The following is a 25,773-nucleotide window of genomic DNA, read 5'->3' on the forward strand; positions in this document are numbered from 1 at the left end:
GGCACTGAGTGAAATCCTGGCCCATGGAAGTCAGCAAAGTTTTAGTAATAGAAGGTGGCAAATAGGGTGTTCATTTTTAAAATCATGTCCAGAAACAATATGGAAGTCACAGACTGGCATGTTTGTGATCTGTACCAAGTCATCAGGTAGAAGCTATAATGATGAAATACAGTAAGCAAAAGGATAAAGAAACTCTACTGGAGAAAAATCAATAGGGTTTTGTAGATAAAAATGCCTCAAAAATATGCTGGAGTTCTGTGGCAGAGTCAGTGAGCAGGTGGGTGAGCTGATACAGCGTCTATGAATTTGTGGGTAGCTATAACAAGGCTGTCGCAAAGTCCTATAGAGAAACGATGTTGTCGTGGGATGAAAAGGAAATTCCTCATTAACTGGTGTAGAGGTGGGAAGCAGACTACACTATGCAGGCAGCTTACAGGTACTGTGAATAGGTTAGCACACACGTAAATTACCTGAAAAGGGGGATAGTGGTGACAGAAAATTACTTAGAATACACAGTGCTAAAGCTAATTTTAGGAGATCCAGAAAAGTTCTCATAATGGGAGTAACTGGGCAATAAAATGGGAAACATTATATAAAAAACACAGACTGATGCAAAGGGGAAAAGTACAAATTTGGGTTCTGAATTAACAATTCCCTTTCAGAAAACATGTAGGAATTGTCATGGATAAATCCTGAAAACATCAGATCCGCACCGAGTGTGATCAGAAAACCAAAAAGAACCTTACAAATTATTGGGAAAGGATTTGAGAACAAAACATAAAATGTTTTATAGCTCTAGTTAGTTGATATTAGGAAAGATGTAGTATAATTATGAAAAAATAGAGAATGAGAACAAAGATGATCACAAGTATGAAATATTTTTGTAGCCCGATATACTGTAAGAGACAAGACACTTCCACCTGAGACAAAAGCAGGGGGAGAGGGAGGGAAAAGATAAAAGTCTTTAAGTATTACAAATATGATTGAAAGGGAAGAGGGAACATTTATTCTCTATACCCAATAACAGCAGTTAGGGATTAAGAATTTTCCTGCAAGTGTAAACAAACACACACAAAAAAATAATATTTCACCCAGAGTACAGTTAAACTGTGGAAGTCATTGATACAGTATGCTAAAAGAATTATTTTAAGATGGATGAGTTAAAAGATGAGTTCAAAAGATCATTTAATGAAAGAGATCATCAATTCATCTAATTAAAGTATCACAAACATACTGATCCGGATGACTATCCTAACCAGTCCTTGAACCACTGACTACCATAAACTGGAGGGGGTATATAATACAAGATCATTTTATGGTTACCCTACTTATACTTTTTCCTTTTGCACATACTGCTGATCATTCATCTCATACAGAACAGCTTTCTTATAGACATTCACAATCCTTACAGCTCTGCTAAGTATCACACAGAAGCAGAAATTGATTCCAGCTCCATCTCTGACCACAAGCTCTCTGCACAAAAGTCTCATTTTCTCCATCAGCACAATGAGATTCACCAGCTGTGAAGCGCAACACAGTTTGTTAACTCTAACTCAGTTTTACATTTCATGCTTCTCCTCTGGGTTTCCTCCTCATTTCAGCAGCATAAGTTAAGTACAACTCAGTGCAAGCCATGGGACAGTGCCTGGTCCTTCAAGTTTGAGCATCGGTGTGGAGTCCTCAGATGGTCACTGATTTCTAATAGATCCCCTCTTTGATAAAAGAAAGGAGTTCAGAAAGCAATGAGGGGAATAGAGGATAGTCAGACAGAAGACAGGGCACAGAGGGTGAAGGGGTCAGGTTCAGGGGAAGAGTGGCTGTATGTTCTCATTTTTATTTGTTTCTGCAAGCGCAACTCCTTGTCTAGCATCGTACCTTTTGGAGGAGACCTTCATTTGCCAACAGTGTGGACAAAACAGACTGTAGTATCAGGATGAAAACATCCCCAGACTGCACCACAAAAAATTTTTCTGGTCAGAATTACATTTCCTTCATGTCTTGCAAACTATTAAAAATGGTAACACAGAGATTTCTAAACATGCAGCAACGTGCACCCATTCAAACTGCTCTGTGATCCAGATATCCAGAAAAAGGAATAGATAGKGAAGAGGATTTTTTCTTCAGCTAAAATCTCTACTGTCCATTTGCCATGCAGGCTCTCCAGCAATCACTGTAAGGGCAACTTTTTCTCCCTCCTAAATAACGAACCATTCACTTACCTGTTATCTGTCACCATTTCAAGCAACGCATCCTGCGTTACATGAAAAGAAGTCATATCAGTGCTTTCGTAGATCAACTAATGACTTTGTTCTTGGTTCAAACCTTCTCATTGGGCAAACATTTAAAAGAAAAGGCTACTGTTTCACTAGACCTTTGACAAGCTTTGGACCCTCTGCAAATCATTTATTTGTCTTACACTAGAGAGCAAAAGTGGATACTGAAATGACTTCCCAAACCTTAGATACAATGGAGAGAATTCAAACTTATGAAAACAATGACGCAGTAAAATATTTTTTTAGCGATGAAGGAGCCAAGATTTTATATAACATGCATGTGAGTCTTAGATTTTATACTGAAAATTAGTGTATATCCTTCAATAAATACCATTTGCCTCCTTAAAACTCCAATTATGCCTTTCTTTTTGTATATAAAAAAGGTTTTTACTAATGACTTAGCAGTAGGATGATACACCAGTGATATCTGTCACTCAGACCTCAGGGCTGCACATCGTATTCACACATGTCATTCAACTCATCGGTGAGGCAGTTAGTGGCAGCCAGCATTCCTGAAAGCATAAAATACAAATTCATTGCTTCAGTGGAAACATAACTGGGTAGCTTTTAGGAACGTAAAAAGTACAGGCCAAAAATTCAGCAGAGAGGATCAGAAATTCAGTCAGTGAGTTCTGACACAGTAGATGAACAGATTTACTACAAAAAGCTAGACATAAGAGAGCTGACAGAATTTGAAAATTCTGACAAAGAAAGCATTTTAGATGTGAGAGAAAAGAGCTTTGACAGCACCACGGGCGTTGCTGGGAATTCAGTTTCAGCGTTAACAGAAGGTGCATCGTTATGGATATGCTGTGTGAAACCTGGATTGTTGCATCCTGGATCGCTGGATTCCCTTTTGAATTACTAAAGTCTTTGACTACCAGYCGCAGCGCCCTGAGTCCTTAAGCCTCGGAGGGGATAAAGCCAGAGCTGACTCGTTTCCTCCCACAGGTTAAAAGACAGGCTGAGTGGGAGCTGATGCTGCTTGCCTTGGCTGCCAGCGGCCTCTCCTCAACTCCTGCTGGCCTCACCCACGGACAGGGAGGAGAAACTCCTTCCTCCGACTGGGGATGATCTCATGATTTGTTTTAGGGGCATTCAGAGTAAGAATCAAATCTCTCCCCAATATCTCACCTACAAAGCTGAAATTGCCTGAAGAAGACCTGGCCTATACTTCAGATACTAGTTTTTGTATGTAAAACTACATACTTGTATAGATAAAAGTCCAGAAACAACTTTTTTAACAATCTCACTAAATTGATTTTTCTGTACAAACTGAGCAACAATATGGGATTCATTGCTGAAATGTCAGATTTCCTCAAACATCCAGCAAAGCATTTAATTAACTGGTAAGCTAAATGAGATGGCAAGACCAGGAAACATTATTTTTAGTTAGACAGCATTATTCAGTTTCAAATGCTAGGAATGATTAATTTTCATGAGGGAACAAGTAAAATTAGTGTTAGATAGTTAGTTAAATCACAAATGTTGAGGCAGTAGAAGTAATGAGTCACGTAAGTATTTTCTCTCTGAGTTTTTCCTTAATGTGTAAGCAAATATTCATATATATCACTGTGCCTAGAGCTTTACATATTGAATTATAGGTGTAAAACAACAACAAACCAGTCTATACAAATCACAGGCATTCCAGTCTAATAAGTTTTCAGATATATTGCCAGATTTGTGTGTGAATGAAAGTTATACCTTTTTTTGCTTATGTTAATTTAGAATGAATTTATTACCTTTAGTTTTATACTCCATGGAAGAAACCTTTTTAAGGAATATTTAGAATCAAATTAAAAGGAAAGAAAAAGGAAATAGGAATTAATTACTTAGGTAAAACACGATCACTTTATCCTTGAGTTTAAGTGCAAATGTTTTTCAACTGAAACATGAAAATTTTTAAAAAAATTTATTCAAAATTGCTATATAGCTATCCTAATGGTTGTTTTAAAAGAGAAAAGTAAAAAGCTGGCTTTGGTGTACTGTATATGCTTCTATGTGCCTTAACAGATCTATTTATTTTCATTGAGCGTTCTCTAGTTTTGCCTTTAATATTGGATTTTTATTCCTACTGTAATGAGTTTCTCAGTACTCCCTTGCATCTGGCTTCAGTAGTTGGACATGAGTGCACTGATGGGGCACAGGTCTGTAAGAGGGTCCCAGAGTCCTTGTGGTCCCATGAACATATGAGATAAACCTGATCGGAGTGGAGAGGAGGATAAAGCAGTAGCAAAGCGACTGACAATGGTGTAATCATTGCATGGTGTGCTCTCGCTTTGATATTGAGATATCAGAGGGCTCCAGGTTGCAGGGCTTTGAGAGGCTCTTTCTAATGCTTGTGACAAACCTTTGAGAATCCCAGTATAAAATTGATTCTGAAAAGTGTAAAGCAGGATCAGATCAATTTCAAGAGAGTCACACTGATTTAAATTAACTGATGAACTAGACTGCCTATGTCCAGAGTAACCATCTTTCGAGCTAATGTCCAATACTTCCTCCAGAGCTAAAGTAAAACTTGTAAATAATAAGAGTGAGAATGAGGTCAGTGTAATAGGATCAGTAATATCACCAAGGTGAATAACACATAGTTATTTCAGATGGAACTAAAATGACTAAAGAGAAAAAAGAGAGTTCATTTATTTATTTGCATATAAAATGCAATACTTCAAATGTCTGCAAAATCACCAGTCTAATCTTTTCAGTATAAATCACATCTCTTGCAACTAGCGTAAGCGTTTCAAAGGGATAAGGGAACTCAAGACCATACCTCTGACTTTTTGAAAGCTAATATTAACTGTTACTAACTGTTTAGGAATGGAACTGTCTTTATGCATTTAACTACCAATTAAACTCCTTTATTTGTAATGAGGAGCTAAATAGTAAAAGCAGAGATTTGCTTGTTTCACTGGTTATATAACACAAGATCTGACTTCGAAAGGATCAACTTTTGCTTGGGAGAAGAGTAGGCATATATCCAAGGCCTTCAGCAATGTTACAGGAAGTCAGGAACAGGTGCACGACTTTTCTTTTTTGCTAAATTATAACAGTGTTTCGTTATACTCCTAATAAATGTGTGCTTCTTTCATGTCTCCTTCCTAAACCTGTATGGTAACACATGCAATGCATGCATGTATGAATGCGCAGCACCGAATCCCCCACCACTGCACAGAGTCCCTCGAAGGATCCCACCCTGACAGTGCCTTTGCATTATTCAGGAGGCTGCTAGCTGCCTAACACAAGCTGGCTCTGATGTGTCCCTCCAACATGTATTCATCCCTTTCCTCTTCCTCCTCCACATTACCTAAGTTCATGATTCAGAACTGAGTGTTAAGAAACCAGCAGTTCACCACTAGTGAGAGTACTTCCTCTCACAAACGCAACCTGAACTATTTTCAGGCATATAATACAGAGAAGAAAACAATCTATGATATCTCATGCAACCTCTTGTCAGCCACTTTTTTGTGAGTATGGTTTGAGGGAGGAGAAGGAAACTGGAATTTTAAGGGAGAAGAGGGAAAAATTATCATAAAGTTAACTTTTACTAGAAACGTATTAAAGAAGACACTTGTGTGAGGAGTCCAGGCAAGTGAATATGGAAGCAGAGAGATGCAGAATAAGCTAACAGGAAGGGTGGCTTTTTATCCTGTAGAGGATTTAGGGAAATAGGTAAGTGCTCAACCTACAAGAGGACTTTCGGCAAGGGAACATTGCACGTCCACATATTACCCTTTCCTTCAGTCCTTGGCTTTACACATACTGACTCAAGCAAGAGCTACCTTCAAAATGTGAGCTCCCCTGGACTGCTGCTTGTGGCACTGAAAAAGAGAGCAGCCTGTTCACAGAGGAGGTCAGTGCAATTCCATATCTGTTTTTCTTTCTGAATTTTTAACCCTCTCTGACCAGCGGTGAAAGATAAGGTCAGCTCTGGAAAGGAAGGCTTTAAATGTATACCAATGATCTTCAATACATGGCATTCAGTCTGTGGAATCTTGAGGTCACACTACAACATAATTAATTGGTTTATTTTCATGAATCATAGACAGATCTGCACAGTCTCACCAGACACAGTTTTTTTCACATGAAACCATATATCTTCTCATCCCAAATATTACAAATCCCTATTGTTTTTCACTTTGCAGCCCTCAGTCAAATTTCACAACATTTCCATTTTCTTTGTAAATGCATTGCAATGTGCCACACAAGGTAACTTTCTGCCATCATCCTCAGTGATAAAGCCTATGTGTTTTGCCTGGTTTTGGTGAGCTGGCTTTTGATATGTGCTAGCAGTGACAGATGATGCATCTCTCTCTCTCTCTCTCTCTCTCTCTCTCTCTCTCTCAGTGACAAATATAGCCTTAGTACATACCTAGTTTGTGAAATGCACTGACATTTTGAGGATAAAAGGTGCTCTGTGAATACAGACTATTGCACAAAACACTGTCATTACATTTTTTAGGCTTACATTGTTAGGTTTGCTTTACATGTAACATGACTATTTTGTCACAAAATGCAATGAGCAAAAAATTATAGTCTTAAAGACTAGATGCAGCTTGGAGACAGAARAAAATGAACAGTGCTTAGCATTTAATGTTTCTAACTTTGTTTCTAACAAAAACAGCAGTCTAAAGTTATTTTTTATCCTTTCTTGAGGACATCACTCATCTCCAAAAACAAAAGGCACTGATTTATCTAGCTTTACATGTAAAAGGAAATAACTAGTAAAGTGTGCCTGGAGAAATGCTTTAACAAATGCTTTAAACGCACAGGCACAGTGCAGTTCTTTCTATTACCACCTCTATGAACTATCAGCAGCCAGTCAAAAAAAACCCCCAAACAATAGATACACAAATACAAAATTCAAAATGAATTCATCCCACCCTAGCCATCTATCAATACTAGCATCTCTCAAAAGCCAACTCACCCAAAGCAGGAAAAGTGGATGGGCTCCCCAGCTGTTTAGAAGATCAAGAGACATAAACTATTTTGAATCAAGGTGAAAGAAATACTGAATGTGTGTGACAAAATCCCCCAAAACTACATGAAAAAAAGCTAAACAAACCCCTTGTTAATAGCACCCTCTAAATGTCAATTTAGGTACTTTAGTAACTTAGATGTGCAAGTTCAGGCTTCTCCTTTTACAGAAAAAGTTTGGCTTTACTACTACTGTAAAAATTAAAATTATGATATCATAAACTAGTCTTTCCTAGAAGAACGTTTTTCAATATTAGTATTTGAAACAGGAGGCTATTTTAATAACGTTTTAAATAGCGATACCTCCGTCTTAATCCAAATGGATATGGTGATTCCTTGAGGACAGCTTTTTTCTAATTAAATATATAAAAACTGATTTCAAAATAATTTAGTTCCAAACTTTTAAGAATTTATTTCTCCACTGCCAATGCTTTTTATCACTAAGAAAGAAATACTGTTTTTCAGTTCATTGCAAGACAGAACATAATGTTAAGGCACAGATCAACACAAGGCAGCACGGCCTAGATGACTACATTTCCATCTCCTCTCTGAAATGTAATTCCATTTCAGCCCGGATATTTAATTATTAAAATAAAATAGCCCATTTAAATCATGTGACTCAGGTATCTTTTAGTCCAAGTCTGGTTCATTGATTCACCTCATGTTAAGTGTGTAGAGAGTAAGTGAATTATTAACTTGTCATATAATTTTTGTAACAGTAGTACATATTATCAGTTAAGTTTCTGGGACCAGGTTTGCAAGGGGCAATAACTTACATACTGATTAGCAGCTGTGGGAGAAAAAAAGAAAAAAAATGGGTAAAATGTAGCCCTCATTAAAATGAAATGAAAAAGTACATAAAAATGTATCTTCAGATTCACAGGTTGGTGATATTTCATCTCGAGAGATAATATAGTCAGACTGGAGGACCATCTCATTTGGAATCTGTAATATCAAAATAAATGCAGATTTCATTATTTTGGATTCTGCAACAGTGCTGATCCCTCTGTAACCACAGAACAAATACTGCATTTGAGTTTTAATAATGTTGTTTTCATAGRGATGGATAAGGCTGAGGGAGATCAAATGGCATATGGATTCTGACAATTTCTACAATCAAAGATTTCAAGAGGAAGTTTAATGTGAGCTTTTCTCTTGCTCTAAAAAATCAGAGTTCATCTTCTTCTTTTCCATTCTACACCACATTCATTTCTACCATATGCGTTTTCAGCCATCAATTTGCTGACTAGAAAAAAGCATCTGCAATATAGCACTAATGTATTACATATAAGTTAATCTATAAAATATAAATTTCCCCTCAATTTTAGTATTCTTTGAGGAGCAGTGTTTTGCTACATGATTTATGGAGATTTTCTCATTTTGATATGGAAAAAAAACACTGAGATCTTAGGAGACAGAGATGGCGATGAGAAGAGCTGAGTAAAAGTAATCAGAAGAAGATTATTTAATGAAATTCAGAAGAATAAAAAGCCTATTTGGTTGAACTGTATTTCTACTCTTTCTCTGTGGATGCTCATTCTATGAACCATTCCTGAATATGCTTTACTGACCTATATGGTCACTTCCAGTCACATATTTCCATCATCCCTAAGTGAATTTTTCTGCACAATACAATAAAATGGAAAAGGTGCAGCATCTGAGATAAAGATCAGCCTGAGTAGTTCCTGGAATATGCACATAAAGATGCGCACAGACACATACCTACATGTCCCCCTCTGAAAGCTCTTGGTAGGTCTGAGACATGCAGTAAAAGGATCTCAGGACTCATAGACTTTGATGATCAATCCAGGACTACAAGCAGTAAATTGTGATCAGTGGAGACATAAAGCAATAATTAAAATAAAGGAATTCAGAAGCAGTCCTCATGCCAAAATGCATTCGTGGGCATAATCTTTTCAACAGGTTTTTGAACAGCACATGTTTTTCAAAATCAGTCTTTTCACAGATGACACTTGGAGGAAAAAAGGGGCTAAATTAATCAAGTTTATGCTTACATTACTAGTGTTTAGGCAGAGGGATAAAGAACAGTTRGAAATAAAATGGGTTTGACCACTGGATGTCACTGTTGACTTGAATTTGGTTACTTTAACAGTGTGTTTCTGGCAAAAGGAAAAAAATGTGGGGGTTCCTATCACTACAAATCCAAGATGCAATATGGCTGGGACTTCAGATGGCTGGAAACTGAAAGTGTGGCTTGGCCAGCAAATTCCTGAGTAATCTTACTTCAGTTAATTCTGGGTTTTGCCTTAGTTTCCCAATCTTTAAAATGGCAATAAAACTAGTAAGAGCACTTGGGGATTGTACAGAACATATTACAGGATGTTTAGTGAAAAACCAGGAAGCATCAAGGTGGTTTGGGGAGGAACATGGGTGGGAAAGTGGAGAGAAAAGAGCACAAAAGGGRCTGGTCCCACCTACATAGGCAGCAGGTCAATCTGCTTTTCTGGCCTGATCAGCACAATCTCTCCTATCTTCTCATTAACCCCATTTCTAACCATTTCTCTGGGTGAGAAATGCTCTGTTCTGTGCACACAGGTGTGTGGAGGTCTGAGTGCCAGYGGCTGGAGCAATACCAGTCTCAGAATCGCAGAGCTTCCCACTTCACAGGTGCAACAAAAACATTATTTTCARTGAGCACAAGAAATGGACCTGAAGCCACAACTCTCTAATAGTAGTTCATCATGTCAAAAACTCATAGGTCACATAGCAGTACTAATGGATGTACCAAATAATGGAGACAAACTTTAATGCTGGTGGTAGTTTGTTTCCCAAAGAGTCAGTGCTGTCCTTGGTATCTTACTCGTTCTCTCACTCCCTATTCAAAGCAAACTTGTTGAACAATGGCCTATTAACTCTAGCAATGACATAAAAAAATATGACCAAGCCTTTCCTAGCCTTGCAGCCCACATACAAACACCCCGCAAGTATGATTCAGCAATGACAATAACTAGGATAAGCATTCCAGTTTCTCAGTAACCCAGTGCAGAGTAAGCAGCCAAACCCATTGCAACCAAAACAATGAAAAATGGGCAGGAAACCAGAAGTCARGTGAAACTGGTGGAACTGACTATTCCCTTTAGGACTGAATCGATATATAGAAATACCAAACAACAGAACAGGATTATCTTRTATTTCTCATTTCAAGAGAAAGTTCTATTTAAATTTGTTTCCAAATTACTAGCAGCCCTATTTTTCTAACAGAAATGTCTCAAAGCTGAACCTGAAATGAAAACATTAGTATGTCCTATCTACACTGGTCCCACTCTCTCTGTGAATCAAGGACTGAGTGATTTGAACTACCTCTTTCTCTCTTTATTCAACTTCTGTTCTCCCAAAGAACAGAAATCCTGTGATGTGTCTGAATTGATCATTTATTGAGTACTCCTGATGCAACATTTACTAAAAAGTCTACTCATTAACATGTTTTGTATAGTACCTTCAATGTACTTGATATATACAAATAAAAAACTTGCTTGTAAAAAGTACATACCAAAAAACATCAGATTAGTGGGATGATCTGTTTATCRCTAACAATTTGACCAGCCTGGTTTTTCTAAAATCAGCTTTTCCTTTTTCATTGAACAGCAGAGATTTCATATGATGGCATGTTTCCATTAATAGAACATGAAAATTCTGGCAGTGAGATTCAAACTCCTGGGCAACAAGATTTACTCACTAATTCAATGTTGGAAGCAACAACAACAAAAAAACAAACCAAAGAAAAAGAGGGTAAAATCCCAATCSTCTGTAAAGGGAGAAATGGTAGGGACTGCAGGGTACTGCCACAGATGGTGCATTTACTGCCTTCTTTTCTTTGTGTTTGCTGCCTCATACAGGATCCCAACAAGTGGAGAAGGTGAAAAACATTGCCAGACAAGGCATGAACAAGAGCAGTCTTCACAACATGATGAATAATAGAAGCAAACTGTCTCCACCCAACTGCTTTCTGAACAGACAAGGAACAAACCCACGTGGAGAACAGAAAGGAAAAGTCACTCTGCCTGGAAAAATCTTTCTTCTAGTGATTGCCAGCAAGAGGGCTGAGGTTGCTGAACAGCTGATTCATGATGTGATGTTCAGGGTCAGAGCCTCAGTCCTGAGATGAATTATTTGCCTCTAGTTCTCATTTCCAGAGCCACTACTAACAGTTAAATCCAACAGCCCAAAACATACGCCACATTTACTATCTCTTGTAGATCTACAGCACTAGGTATGTTGATGCGGCTGTATACATTGAAACCATCAGGCTTACTCCAAAGTGACAGCACCACTTGGTTCATTCCTTTGCTGCAGTGTCATGCAGGTTACTCAGACACGGGGCTGGGTTTGAGGAGCAGGAGGCCCAAGCAGTGCGTGGGGCTCCTGTGCTGGACACGCCTCAGCTTGCCTTTCCACTTTGTTGTGTGTCAGCTCTTCACCACCCTATAGCCATCTGACATAAATACATTCCTTAATTGAAAATGTGATAAGGGACTCTGAGCGCTAAATATTATCCATGCTCTTCTAATGGAAAACAAAGTATGTGTTTCATAACTGTCTCCCATATATAAAAATACCAACATTTGTGCCATTTTCTATTTTGTTATTCATTATACCTCCCATCTCTTTCCAACTGAACAGAAGCTGGAGTTTGCCATATGTTGCACTTCAGAAGTTTAATGGTTGTGGTTGACACCATGAAATTTCATTTTAAATAAATATTACACACCTACCAACTGAAAGAAAGAAAAAAGTCATGAACAGATCATCAGAAAGCTCTTCAGTGTGTTCAAAGGCAAGCAATAAAATGAGATGCGACATGTACAAAACTACTAAGCAGGAGGCAGAAATGACTGTAATGACTATTGGAGGAGATTTAAACTACACTTGCTGGTTCTACACACAAATACACTGGTATTTAGTGAATTATATATTTTTCACTGCCAAGTTTTAAGTGGGCCGTATTGATTTCACATTTGTGCTTATTTATTTGATTCTAACAGTAGGCATGGAACTAGAACTGGAAAAGATGGAAGCTCAGAGTRTGTGTGAAGAATTTGATTCACAGATGTTGGCTTTCCAACTAATATCATATTAGTTCAGCTCTTAAAATAAAATCAAATTAATTAAATAATAATGTTGCTTACAGCTGATTAAGAATCTAGTAAAGGATATCTTTCCAGGAAGCATAATAGTTATAACTTCAAGTAAACTGCCCAGTGTTTCAGCAGAAGATATTTCCTATTCTAAAAGCCTTTTCAGTTGGTGTTTTTCTCATTTGTTTCTAACGGATAATTTGTAGTGTCTCTTAATTTTAGAGGGAAAAAAACTTTAATTGTTTTCCTTAGTCTGAAATAAATTTCTCTGTCTACTGTTCATGCTTACTTTTACCCCTAGTGATATCAATTATTAAAAATATCAAATACTTGCTAAGAGCAAAATTTTGCTCTAAGGAATGTAATTATTGCAATCATCATCATAAAAGACACAAAAAGAATAAAGTTAAAAATGAAGTATAAATTATTACAGTATTAAGCACACCATCCAAGGCTAAGCAAACTGCRTTTCCACTACTGGAATGTGAGAAATTTACTGGTCCTGCTGGTGGACTCCTACATTACGTTACAAAAGCCAGTGACCAGCACTGGATCCTTCAGGTTTCATTTGTTCAGGACAAAACCTGTGCACTTGGTTCCCACCCCACACAACACCCATAACTGAGGTGTTTGCACCACYGCGGTGCTATTCCACTGCATGGGGCTGGAGCTGTCCCAGCACCATGGTGGCACCACTGAGGCTGATGGGCCCGTGGAGAGAGCAGGGCCAGAGCCCAGAATAACGCTCAGGTATATATGTGCAACTTGCACAGAAACTGGAAATGTGCTCTCTTCGTCTTGATGAAGCAGATACCACCATTCCAGCCTCCTGGCACCCTTTTCAGTTCTGAATTTTGGAATCTGAAGTGGTGATCCAGACCCACTCCACCACCTTATTCTCTCCTCTAACACTGAGARAGCTGTGCAGGCAGAGCCTAGCTGCTGCTGGGGAGAGGCGCTGCCCCAGCACTTGTGGCTGGTGTTCGATCTCCCTTCGAAGCTGCTTCTCTCGTGCTCCAGTTCCTTAGCGATCCAGAAGTCTCAGGTGAGAAAGACAGAGGACATTTTTATACCAGTAACCAAGGATAACTTTTTCAATACCTCAGTAGAAAAACAAAGTGAATAGTTTATCATCAACTCATTTTAATGGAATTTTTAAAATAATCCTCAGTAAGTTCTAGTCACAGGAAAAAAATTGCCTTTTAGCACACAACTTTTTTTGAGCTGTATGCACAGGAACTGTTTATTAAATCAGCAAATATGTTTTCTCCTCTTTAGGACATCATCATAAATAGGCAAACACATTATGCTAATAGTTTCTCCTATAACTTCACTTTTGCATCTATCTCTGCTGGTATCTGAGAGCTTCCACTATATTAATTTATTTTCACAAGACATTCATGAAATCAACTTTTGCATTATCTGTCTGCCAGAGAGAGATTCATGTCAACRTATATTCCAATTTTGGGGACCCAAATGAGCAAACTGAATCCTGGTTTTTTAGGATAATTCTCATGACAGAGATATTTTTTCTATTAAATAGAAATATTTTTCTATTTAAAACATTTACAACATTTCCATTGACTGTAGCTGCAAGCGTTCCTCACTCCTGCCTGACAGAGTCTGATTTTCAAGGCAGGTAGAGAGGGAGCTGCTATTCTCTGCCCACAGAGAGCAATGGCTCATCTTTTCTATTCTGAGTTTGTCTCCCAGATGTCTGTGTCCACAACAAGCCCCTTGACTTTGAATATTCAATATTTTTAGTCCCATGGAGGACAGGTATGAAAGGGAAAGCAGCAGCAGTACTGTGAAATTTTATAACAATATCTCTCTTTCTATACCGGAGCACTATATCCAATAGGAATACCATGCCCTCTTCATGTATGAAGAACTATCTTGCACTTTGGGTAAAGCATAATAAGTTCAAGGAAGTAGTTCAGTCATTCACTGATTTGCTTGATGCCAAAGAAATACAAGATGAGAGGTGCTAACAACTCCTCTTACTAAGTATGTTTATACAATTTAGTAACTGAACTCTTATCTCAGAGAATATTCAGTCAAGACCTTTTCCAGCTAGAGCCACAAACAGTGAATAAATAATATTAACTATGACTAAAACTACCAATTAYCTACTGCTGGGGATTCTGGCATGTTTTGCCTACTCAACATCTGTGCTTTTAAATTAAAACATTCTTTGAGGCACAGACTGTTTTTCTGACTTAGGCAACATTGACTACATTGATCATGCTTAGCAAATAAACAACATATATTCTCCAGATTCATCACTGGAAAATAGATGTCATGTATTATAAGGCTTTTCTTTCCCCTCTGGTTTTAACACGGCATTATAGAAGTAAGAAAGATTTGAYGCTATGTTTACTAGGAGAACAACAACGTTTAATTCTTTATTTTGATACTTTCAGTTCATGTTTAACATCTTGTTTCCAACAGGGAAATGAATCATTTTCAATTACATTATGTCTATTGAGCTAGCTTAACTCTACTCAAAAGCTCATAAAACTTCAGCTTAGACACAATTCAACACTTTTGCTCCATAAGAGACCTTTTTTGCCATAAGAGTACCTTCTTTCAGAGTTATAAAAATCAAACAAATGTCATTGGCATGGAGCAACGAGAAAAAAATCCTCCTTTTTTTCTCCCACTTTTTGCCAACACAAGAACAAACAGTGTCTCTGTTCGGAATAGACAAAGAATTGAATTTCTGCTGTCATATAGTTTATATAGGCAGCTAAGTCATGCCAGAGAATAGGGACCTAGTGGGATAATCTTCCAAACTCCAAAAACCTGTTTTTTTTCTTTCTGGGAGGAATAATCTTTTCAACAGATCCTGTTGGGACTGCAATTATAACCTAAGTGATCAACAAGTTTGTGCATGCAAAAACATAAAAGACAGAGATGGCCTGTAGCTTGGGGGTGAAGGCATTTCATTCAGTGCTCAATTAATGAAAATTTTACAAGAGGTCAAACCATGGTGCCCTGTCTTAGCACTTCTAGTCCCAAGAGAATTCTCCAGCTTCATGGTTCATCATGAGTCTGTGCAACCCTTTCCAAATTCATAATTCCCATTCATTTATGTGGCTACAAGCTCTTGCATAGGCACCTCCCAAACCAAACTAAAATAGATAAGGGAAGCAAGAAAAAAAGTTCACTCTGTTACTTCCATTTCTATACTCAGCCACTAACACAGTCTGCTTGTTGCAAAGACACAAAAGTATAAACATATAAATATATAAACACATACACACATGTATATATATATGCACACACATATATATAAGTACCAAGTCTTATATTGCACAGAAGTCACATACACCCATTCCATTTTTAAAGGCTTTTAATTTGGTTTAAAACAGATTTATAAGTATAATGAGAGAGAAAAGCAGATAGGAAGAAGCTGTCCAGAAGACAGTTGTTATTAGCCTTACTCTCTGTTAGGGAGAGTTCTATAATGCTCCAAACTGAATTTGAGGTAGAAGGTGCTACTACTGGTATTTCTGTTTTGGTTCTTGTCACTGCTATAAGTTTCCATCTAGCGACAAAATGTCTCACTAATGGCTACATTATATGATTATCTATGACCTGGGGAARCAATTAAGTCCACAAAAACACCACTTTTCCTTCCACATGCTATACAAACTGATAAAAGATTAAAATCCTGGGTAGTACTTACATGCACATCTTAAAAAGCAGTTGGCTGTGCTTGACCTGATATCTTTTGTTGAAATTCAAAGTTGGTTAATTGAAGYAAAAGATTATTTTAGAGGTAAGCTCTTTTTGCAGTTCTCTGCATGACTCAGTMTGACACCTTATTCATTGTATTTTAAACACTTCCCTGCATGATTACAAGTATAGGCTAATGCCAAATCAAAGGTGAGCCAGCTTTCTGCCTTTACTGGATCTGCCACTGGATCACTATTAAGACTGTAAGGAGTATGGCAACCTAATGATACTTGTACCAATAAGCAAACCTAGGTCGTTGTGCCGTTACGAGACTTCTGCTTTCAGGAGAGGTGACCTTTATGGATGGTGGCCTACAGAAGCTCTTCAAGTCTTTTGTCTCTGCCAGCCATTCAGCCTGGTTCTGAGGGGATATTAGGTAATCCGCAAGCATCACGGACTGAACAAGAATGAGTGGCACAGTCACAGACCTTGGCAAGCTGGATTGYCAGAGATGGCATTAGATATGGGCATCATCACGAGGATGCAAGCTGCAARCTCTGTGAAGAAAATGAAGAAAGCAAAAAAGTGTCTTTTTTTCTTTCTTTTTTTTAAATCTGAGTTATTGCCAGCCATGTAAAGAACATTTCCTTAGGATAGTTTTACTTTTGCTAGCTAAAACAGTAATAGCAAAGGATCCTGAGATGCAACATTCATATTAATCTGCTGCTCCACTGAGAAAATTTCAGTGTAAGGGAGAATATAAAAAGATCACTACTGGAGCATATGACATATGAGGAGTGGATAAGAAAATTAGGTTTGCTCAGTCTAGAGAGGAGAGGTTAAGCTGGGGGATCTAATTGCTGAATTCCACTGCATAAAGGGAGTTGTAGAAAAAACAGAGTGAGAATTTGCTTAGATGCACACAGTGAAAGGACGAGAGGCAACAGACCCAGTTGTAATAAGCACAATTCCAAATGGACATAGGTAAAAAAAATCCCGATGGGGACAGGCAACACTAAAAGGGGTTGCCCAGAGAGGTTGTGGTATATCCACCTTTGAAGATTTTCAAAACTCATCTGAGCAACCTGATCTAACTTGGAAATTTTTCCTGCTTATCAGGACCCTGACCTAGATGACTGCTAGATGTTTCAACTAACATGTATTTTAAAAATTATTTTCTTGAATGCGGTGGAAGGTCACCACCTGCAATGCTGGTGATCAGCAAGTTCCTTATCATGCTGAAGACAACAGTCTGTCACACATGCATCCAGACATGCAAAAAACCCAAAGTCGGGAGCCTTAGAAGAGAGAGTGTGGGGACGCAATCTATATTATTACTTCAAGGGTGGTTATTCTAGTATTGGTGGGCTTTCTGGGAACAGCACTGGAAATGAATCAAGGGAAAAAACCTGCTCTATATCTGATACTCAGGGTGCAACCCAAACAGTTTGAACAGTGCCCAGCTCATGGAAGCTGCAGCATGGCTTGAGTGAGGCCACAACCTGCTCCCTGGCCCTTCCAGAGCAGAGGTGGGGGCAGCGCCTCCCTCCCGTGGATGTGGCATGAGTCGGGATCCCTACAGCAACACCRGTATGGTTGGAAGGGCATGGTTAGTACTGCACGGGCCTGGTCCAGTCACCTGGCAAGTTTTGAAGCAGCACTAACCACGGGGAATGCAAGATTTTCCTTACTGGAAAAAAAGAAATTTCTGAAAGATAAAATCTGTAGAGAAAGGTAATCCCTTTTGCTAGACCAGCAGACACAAGTGAAAAATGTGAAGATTTTTGTGCAAACACTACCTTTGACACTGCAGTGGTAACACTATTTCTGTTTGGTAATTTTCTCTTTTTTATAGGGGAAAGGTTTGATACTTATCAGCCATAGGATGATGAGCATATTAGAATAAATATAACGTAGAATCAKGAAAATAATTTGACTCCTTATGCAAGATATACTACAAATATCAATTTGGTTTGAATGGTTAATTGTAATAACTGATTGTACTTAATTGCATCCAAGTGTAGTAATTATATTAACTTGTTTACTTTCTTCTACATTATTTCTAAAGACATTCCTTATCTTAATACCAGCACTAGGCTTCTTAAGAAGCAGGAGCTAGTCAACAACATTGTATATATTAGCCTATTTAAAGAGGGAAGAGCATGCTTTAAAGCAGTCTCAAGAGAAACCCCATCTGAATCAGTCACAATTCCTATGACATTATTTTCCCCTACATTTAAACATAAATGGACATATTGTAGGTGTATTTTTAGCTAGCTCTAAAATAAAAAAAGAAAAAAAAGTTCCACTGAAGAATGATTGCTTTTTTTCTCTCTGTCCTCATTCTGTGGCAGGATTAAAGAATGATATCAAGCCAGCAACATCTCTAGTCCCTAAAGTACTATTTAAGATAATTCAGATGCTGAAAACATAGAGAAATGTTTCAGATAAATTACATGAACTGCTGGTTAGTCTGTAAGGACAGAGAATCTGAATAAGTTCTTAAAGGAATTATCAACTTTGATTTTCTTTCTTCTTCTAAGTAGTTCCTCAGAGGTCATTGCCTCCTACTCCTTCCGGTGAAGAAGCAAGGCAGTTTGGGAAGGGTCTGTAACAGTAAATTATAAAAGAAACACGGATCCTTCAAATTCACTGTCTCCATATTTGCTGTAATTGAAACTAGTAATCCAAGGAGACACAGGATCTACTCTCTCTCCTGATCTAAAAACAGCTGTACTGCACAGACATTCAACAAGATGTTAAATATGTGCTTTAGCTCCATGTGAAAAGACACTATCATATGCAGCAAATAAAAAATATAGGCAAGACATTATGTTTTAATTCATATAATGAACATACTTAAACTTCCCCAAAGTATTGAAATATAATTGAGACGTACTTAAATTTTGTAGGCTTTTGTAATCATTTCAATTGCATACCGATCTTCTCTCAACAACAAAAACTCTTTAATTTATTTCTGGGGAAAGAAGCAAATTAGTTCTTACTTTCCACTTTATGTTATCTATTGCTAATTGAAACCATTCCTTCCACTGTATGCACATTATAAAGATACAGTAGAACCATTTTCTAAAGCCTTTTTAATGCTAGTTCCACTCTGGGCAGGATAATGACATTAAAACTCTCTGATGTACTGTGCAAATGGGTAGATATGTACTATGCTTAACTCTGGCTACCCACGGAGAGTGAGAGCAATACAATATTGATGAGGTAGGATCTGGCAATGAAGAAAATTCCCTTTTTCTGAAGCAGCCAAGTGTTACAAACCAATTCGCAGAGCTAGCTTGCCTCTGACAAGTCCCTTCAATGTAGCTTCCAGTGACACAGAAAGTGACAGGCTTTGGAGCAGCGTCTCCAGCACTGTCTCTGCTAATGTTCTTGTGGGCTACCCTGGCCCGAAATAAATAAAATAGAAACAGAGACCGGAGGGGGCAGATTTTATCTGAGCATCTAAAGAGAACAGCAACAACATGCCACACACAGAGTTGTATATTTTTTTATTTTAAAACAAGAGGGAAAAAAACTTTATGAAAAAAAGAGAGAAAAGGGTTCTGATTAACAGCGTTGGCAGGACATTAGCGCAGGAACCCCAGCGGAAGAGCTCTCCTGGGAGCGGGCTGGGAGCCAGCGGCATGGCCCCGAGGCCCCAGGGCCGGCTGAGGACAGCACGCAGGCACATGCGTGTCTCTTCGGAGCTGCCTCCCCTGCTGGGGCTGTGCTCCACGGGGCGCAGAGGCTGCTCGCTGCCGGGTGAAACTGGAGGGAGCACTGCTGATATGGTAACTGCAAATGCTCTTGCCCTGGCAGGGGTAGGAGGGAGCCAAAGGTGAAATTTATACTCATCTCCTGCATTTCCAAGCCAACGAGGACCTCCTCTCTAATTCCGACATTAGGGGAGAGAAAGGAAGAGTCCCCATTTTATAAGTATATATATGTACTTTATACAGTATCTTACCCATATAACTGTATGACCAGTAAGCAGCATCAAGATTTTGCACAAGATTCCACCACTTTTTGCAACCCTGTTGCAAGAACTTTGCAGCTCTGGCTCTCAAGCCTCTGTTGTGGAAGCCTCTATGGACACACAGATGAGTAAGTGAAAACTGGAAAAACGCAGGGATTTTCAGTGAAATTTAAATCCAATAAAAGGAAAACAATTCAGGAATAATTAACTGAAAGGATTTATTGCCACATAATATGGAAAACAAGAACTAAATTAGGATTAAATATCCTTTAAAAATTTGCAAATATTCACAGTTCCATTAGGTAGGATTACTACATATGGAAACCCTTATGCTTCTGCAAAGAAGCCAAACGCTGACTGCTCAGGGTAAAGCCAAAACTTTTCCATAAATGTCTTCTGTAGGATTCTTTGGGTATTCCTGTAAAACAGGAAGTACTGGTCATGGTCAGAGATCGGACACTGTTTGGAGCACATTTTTGCTTTATGACAGTAACACCTATAGCACCTTGATGCATAACTACTTGCAGGTCTACTTCTGCATTCCTACCCATGATGTATTTCAATTTTTAGGAACAAATTTCACAAACACATGCTGTGATCACAAGAAGAGAAGCTATCCATTAGCTTTACCAAAAGCATAGGATTGATGTCATCAGTTCAAGAAATCTCAGAAGCTTAAGCCTCTGTATGCCCAAGTCTATTTATGACATCTGCACCGTGCTTTCAGTCACTGCTCCAAACTGTCGTCATGATCCACTCTGCAAACAGCTGGACCACATATGTTAAAAACATGAAAGAAAGGAAAGTGTAGAATGTCTATGAGCAACCCTTTCCAAAAGAAAAGATATTTATGCACTAAGACAGTCATTCCCAGAAGTGTATACAAGAATTATCATTAATACCATGAGCAGCTACCTGCAGCAATTCCTGACACAAATTAGAGATCCTTCAGATACTCTACACTGGATATGCTAAGAAATGTTGTGATCTTTTTTTTACCCATCTGAGCTTGGCTTTTGCGGATGCATAAAAGGAAATCATATAAGAAGTCCCTGTGGAAGGGACTACTACTAACTCAAGGAATAGCGCATATTATAACCAGCACTGTTATGTTAATGAATAAGGTATTAGTTTCTCCAGAGGTGACATAAAAGCCTCATAAAAATACGGCAATGTCCTTTCCCTCCCTGTGCACTCATGCAGCAGAGCTGGTTTTGTAGAAGGAAGCACTTTCGCAGCGGTCGAGATGGAGATCCCACCCCACCGCATGCGCACTTGGCATGAGGACACGAGTACTGCCAGAGATTCCCCAAGGACCCCACATAGCAAAAAGCTATTAAGTCATCTCACACGTATATCCACAACCTACACCCTTTAAGCCACAGTCTGGCCCTTAGGTCAGTAAGTGCTTAGTGCTGCATTTTTTTAATGGAAACTGATATTTCAAATGATATTTCAGATGTCATAACTTTGAGAGCCTTTCTCCCTGAAGGGCACTTCTAAGGGAGCTGGAGGCCACATTCTGTTTTTGCAGTACATGGTTCTTAGCAAGCTATATTCCTTCTGGAGTCCAGATGATGAAAGATACAAAAGATTTCATTGGAATATAAAGATTTGGGGAGAAGGAGGAAAGGAATGAAGGCAGAAAGCACATTCTGACAATATGCGCAAAATCTTTTTATGTGATACTCAGAATGCCATGAAAGAACGAGAATGAAACAATGTTAAATATTTACACAACACAACTTTTCAGAAGGGAAAAAAAAGATATGGGTGAGATCAGCAGAAATGAAGTGGGATGACTGAGGGATGTGTTCCAGTACTGCTGGCTGCTACACGCTTTGCATGCTGTGAGAGACCATGAAAGATGCATAGACTTACATGAAGGTCACTCTTGCAGAATGCAGTGCATTTTTCATTTCTAATTCTTTCTGATTTTTATATGTTGGTTCCAGCTTTAATTATAACTCGTGAAACAAATGTTTAAAATGTCCTCCCTTTTTTCTGATCATCTTTGAAATATTTATTATGACTGATATCTTTGAATTTGGAACAAAAACACCAGGAATTCTGGGCTTATAATTAAAAAAAAAAAAAAGCTACCTTTCTCTGAAACACAAACTTATGATATACACTAGCTTTGTTAATTTTTCAGAGATATGAAATCATCATTAGATTTTGGATCAAATAATCAAGGAAGCCTGAAAAAACAGGCCGGAAAAATAAGTTGTAACCTCGCTTTCCTTGGAACTTCTTTTATAGCTGAAAGAAAGCTAATGTTCAATGTTTTCTGTTCACAGTACTCACTGCTAGGGTCTACTTTTTCTTCCCTGTACCCATGATAGAGGCAAAAAGGCTGCTCAGATCTTTCACTTGGATTCCAATTTCTTAACTTTCCCATAGTCTTCCCTTATTCTCCTTGTAAAAATTATCTTTGATCTTTCTTTTCTTATCATTTCCATGCTCCTTTCTTTTGATGGTCTAAATTGCGTGTCCTTATTCTTTTTTTTCCCTAAAGCTTTCTCAGAACAGCAGAGGTACCTGCTAAGTCAAAAAGAGATGTCTGGGTTGATCTTGTGCCTGGACTTAAGCATTGTTTTCCTTCCATCCTAAGGTACTGGAGCAAAAGAAAGTTTGTACAAGGTGAAACAGTTCCAACTAGAAGTTTGATAGTTTATGGTTTCAACAGCTGTACTCTGGCTTTTGGCTCCATTAAAACCCTATACCACCTGGATTTAGTACAGCTGTTCACAATATGGCATACTATCTGGCCATGGTTACAAAATCCAATTCTTTTTCACATGTTTATGAAAGGCGTGAAAACACATTTGAGCAGAGCTTGAGTAGAAAGACTCTGGCTATTTCACAAATGAGGTTCGTAACATGGATAACACTGAGATAATGTTTTACAACTTTTTAATATTTTAAAAATATTGCTATTMCTCTCTGGTAGGCGTTAGTTAGAATAACACTAGGCACTAATTCTGAGGATTATTAATAGCTACTGCTGTATTACATTCCCCTGTAATTCTGCCTGAGATTAATGAGCAGGCAGATTTATAATACAGGATACAAGTCAATTAAAGAAATATATAGTTTCATCTGACAGATGGAAACAGAAAGATTTGTGTGTGCAGATGGAATAACAACTCATGGAATACAATGAGCAGAGCTTTCCTTTATTTTCCAGTTAAACAGCTTCTTTCCTCAGTGATCAGCATTTTGTACTCCCTACAGTGGTAGTGGTACTTTGGTAGAAAGTCACTTTCATAAACTGAAATTCAAAAGTAGCTCAAAAGATAGCCATGTGCATCTCTTTCCTTAATACAAATACTCTTCTTCATCATTGAAATAGCAGAAATAGCACAATGTAAGTAACACAACCTCTATTTTCAGGAACCCTTTTGCTCTGGCTTCAAGCCAAAGTATCACCAGAAACAGTGTCTTAGAAAATGATAGCAAGAAGTTAAAGCCAATATTGCTGGGAACCATGTGCTGCTTAAAACGATAATTAAAAGAGCATATATTAAAATATCATTTCTTTGTGGAACTGTAAGCAGATAAATAGTAAAATACTTGTACGACTGAGATTAAAAATCATCCCTATGTTTGTATATAATTTGCCTCAAATTCTTGCTCTATCTCCTCACAAGTATTGTCAAAGAATTGATGCATCATCAGATGTAAGCTATAGCTGTGAATAAGATGCCATAATACATTGCTTTTGTAACAAGAACAATGTATTTTATCCACTTCATGACTTTCAAGTAATCGGACGCAGGTCTGAGAAGGCTTCATTCTCTACCATGAAACTAGAAAACAAAGACTTCCTTTGCGATAAATTTACAGGTGCTGTTGGACATGATCTCCCTACAGGAAGTCACGGTTTAATTCCCAAAGGACATACATTGAAAAGGATGCTACTTTGCCAAACCCCAAAACAGAGATCCTGATGTCTGCAGCAATGACAAAACCCCCACAAATATATGATGGGGAATGGCAATGAGAAACAGTAGTAGAAAGGTGTATAGATAACCCAGCTTTACCCCCCCATCTGAGACTAAAATATTATGTCTTGTTCTATAGCTAGAGCAATTACTCTGGAGGGAAAAATCCTCAGAAAAGGTAAAGTCCTCTAAGCTTGACTTGGCTTCTATTTCTTGTACCCGATTAAGCCATCAGCATTTCAATGGAGGAAACAAAATTTGCCTTCAGCCAACCCTGAAGAATCCCTGAACGGCTTCTACAGGCTATTGCAGAGATTCCCAGTGCTTTTAACTCCACTGATAATGCTTTCTGGGGACAAAATGACTCTGATATTTTGAGGGCTCTGCTGCTTGCTGTGTTTTAATTCGACGAGGGTAGACTATGACTATTTTGTTATTACATATCAAACAAAAGTGAAGGATAAATATTTCATATCTGATTTTTTATAAATACACTTGGTATTTGAGAAACTCAATAGTTGTAAAGTAGTCCTGTTGTCAAATTCTGGAGGACAGTCAGAGCTAATTTTTGATTATGGACAACTACAGGCTTTTTACTACTCCTGGAAGAAACTGTTTACCTTTTTAATGAGATATCAGCTTTATTAATGTGTGTAATTTGCATATTTTCCTCATAGCTGAGAATTATGAAAAATATTTTAGCCTATGTTTGATGTCAAGGAAATGAGTATTGGAAATGGAGCTACTAACCACCTTTTCAACCCAAACAAGTTCATATTTTGTCTAGATTGTTTCAGAATAATTCACTTAAGCCATATTTTAAATGCTGTTCTGGTTATTCTCCACACACAAGCCAAGAGATCTTCAGATCTCAGTTTCTAGTTATATCATAACTTGCTATCCAAATATTTAAAATACTTGGGCTGTTCTCATTAAGTAACAAAAAGACACTCAGTGGGAACACCTGCATATTCCATCACTGTATTCACATTTCAAAATCACTTAGTTCTACAAATCCACAGAGTCTTGATCTGAACAGATCTAATACCAAACCATTTTTTTTCCTTTCAGAAAAGACATGCAATATTTCTTCTATCCCTCACTAGCTGTAATACACTGCTATTTCATTTATTTCTAGAATATCTACTTCCTCAGGTATGAGTCTCTCTTCTGCCATCTAGCATTTCCGTAACATCATCCCATCCAAGGAGGAGCTAATTCTGAAAGATGTAGCTGAAAGATTTTTTTTCTGGAAAGATCTTTCACTTTCTTACCCAAAAGAGAGTATTGATGTGAGACTGCTTAATATGAAATGTCAAACTCCCTTAAACATCAAAGTTAAAGGAAGTTTGATGGGATTCAAATAAGAGTAGAGCCTTTATCAGGAAAGACAGGAGGAGCAAATTTTCAGCAGGTACATATTCATCAAAGCTTTTGATCAGAACAAGTAGAACTCCAAATTTCCTCCAAACCCTTAGCCAGTATCCAATGTGCCTTTGATTCTTTGATAAATTTCAAATGGAAAGACTATCTATTGCATTCTCCATGATGGATTATGGCTAAGTATATCAGACTATCTCGGAGCATTTATTTTCATCAGCTTTCTCAGTGCCTGGAGAAGATATGAAACGTATTTTTAAAACCTCTTCTTCTAAAAGACTGAATTTTTATTTTATTTCTTCTTGTGAATTTCTGTGCCAGGATTGCTGTGCATAGTTTGATTCCATCTTTTGTTCATTAGTCAAGCAACAGAAGCAGTAAAGAAATATGTTTTTTTCAGAATTTAGCCAAATATTTGGTGATGAATATTGGTATACATT

General features: G+C 37.9%; 1 protein-coding gene across 1 annotated transcript in view; it reads right to left on the reverse strand.

The window, feature by feature from the left end:
* Positions 1 to 25,773, reverse strand: part of TRPM3 (transient receptor potential cation channel subfamily M member 3) — a 279,898-nt gene that overhangs the window by 227,163 nt on the left and 26,962 nt on the right. The gene's annotated exons all lie outside the window — the stretch shown is intronic.

The sequence above is a fragment of the Apteryx rowi genome, unplaced genomic scaffold (assembly GCF_003343035.1).
Source record: "Apteryx rowi isolate R43461 unplaced genomic scaffold, aptRow1 scaffold_207, whole genome shotgun sequence".
NCBI lineage: Eukaryota > Metazoa > Chordata > Aves > Apterygiformes > Apterygidae > Apteryx > Apteryx rowi.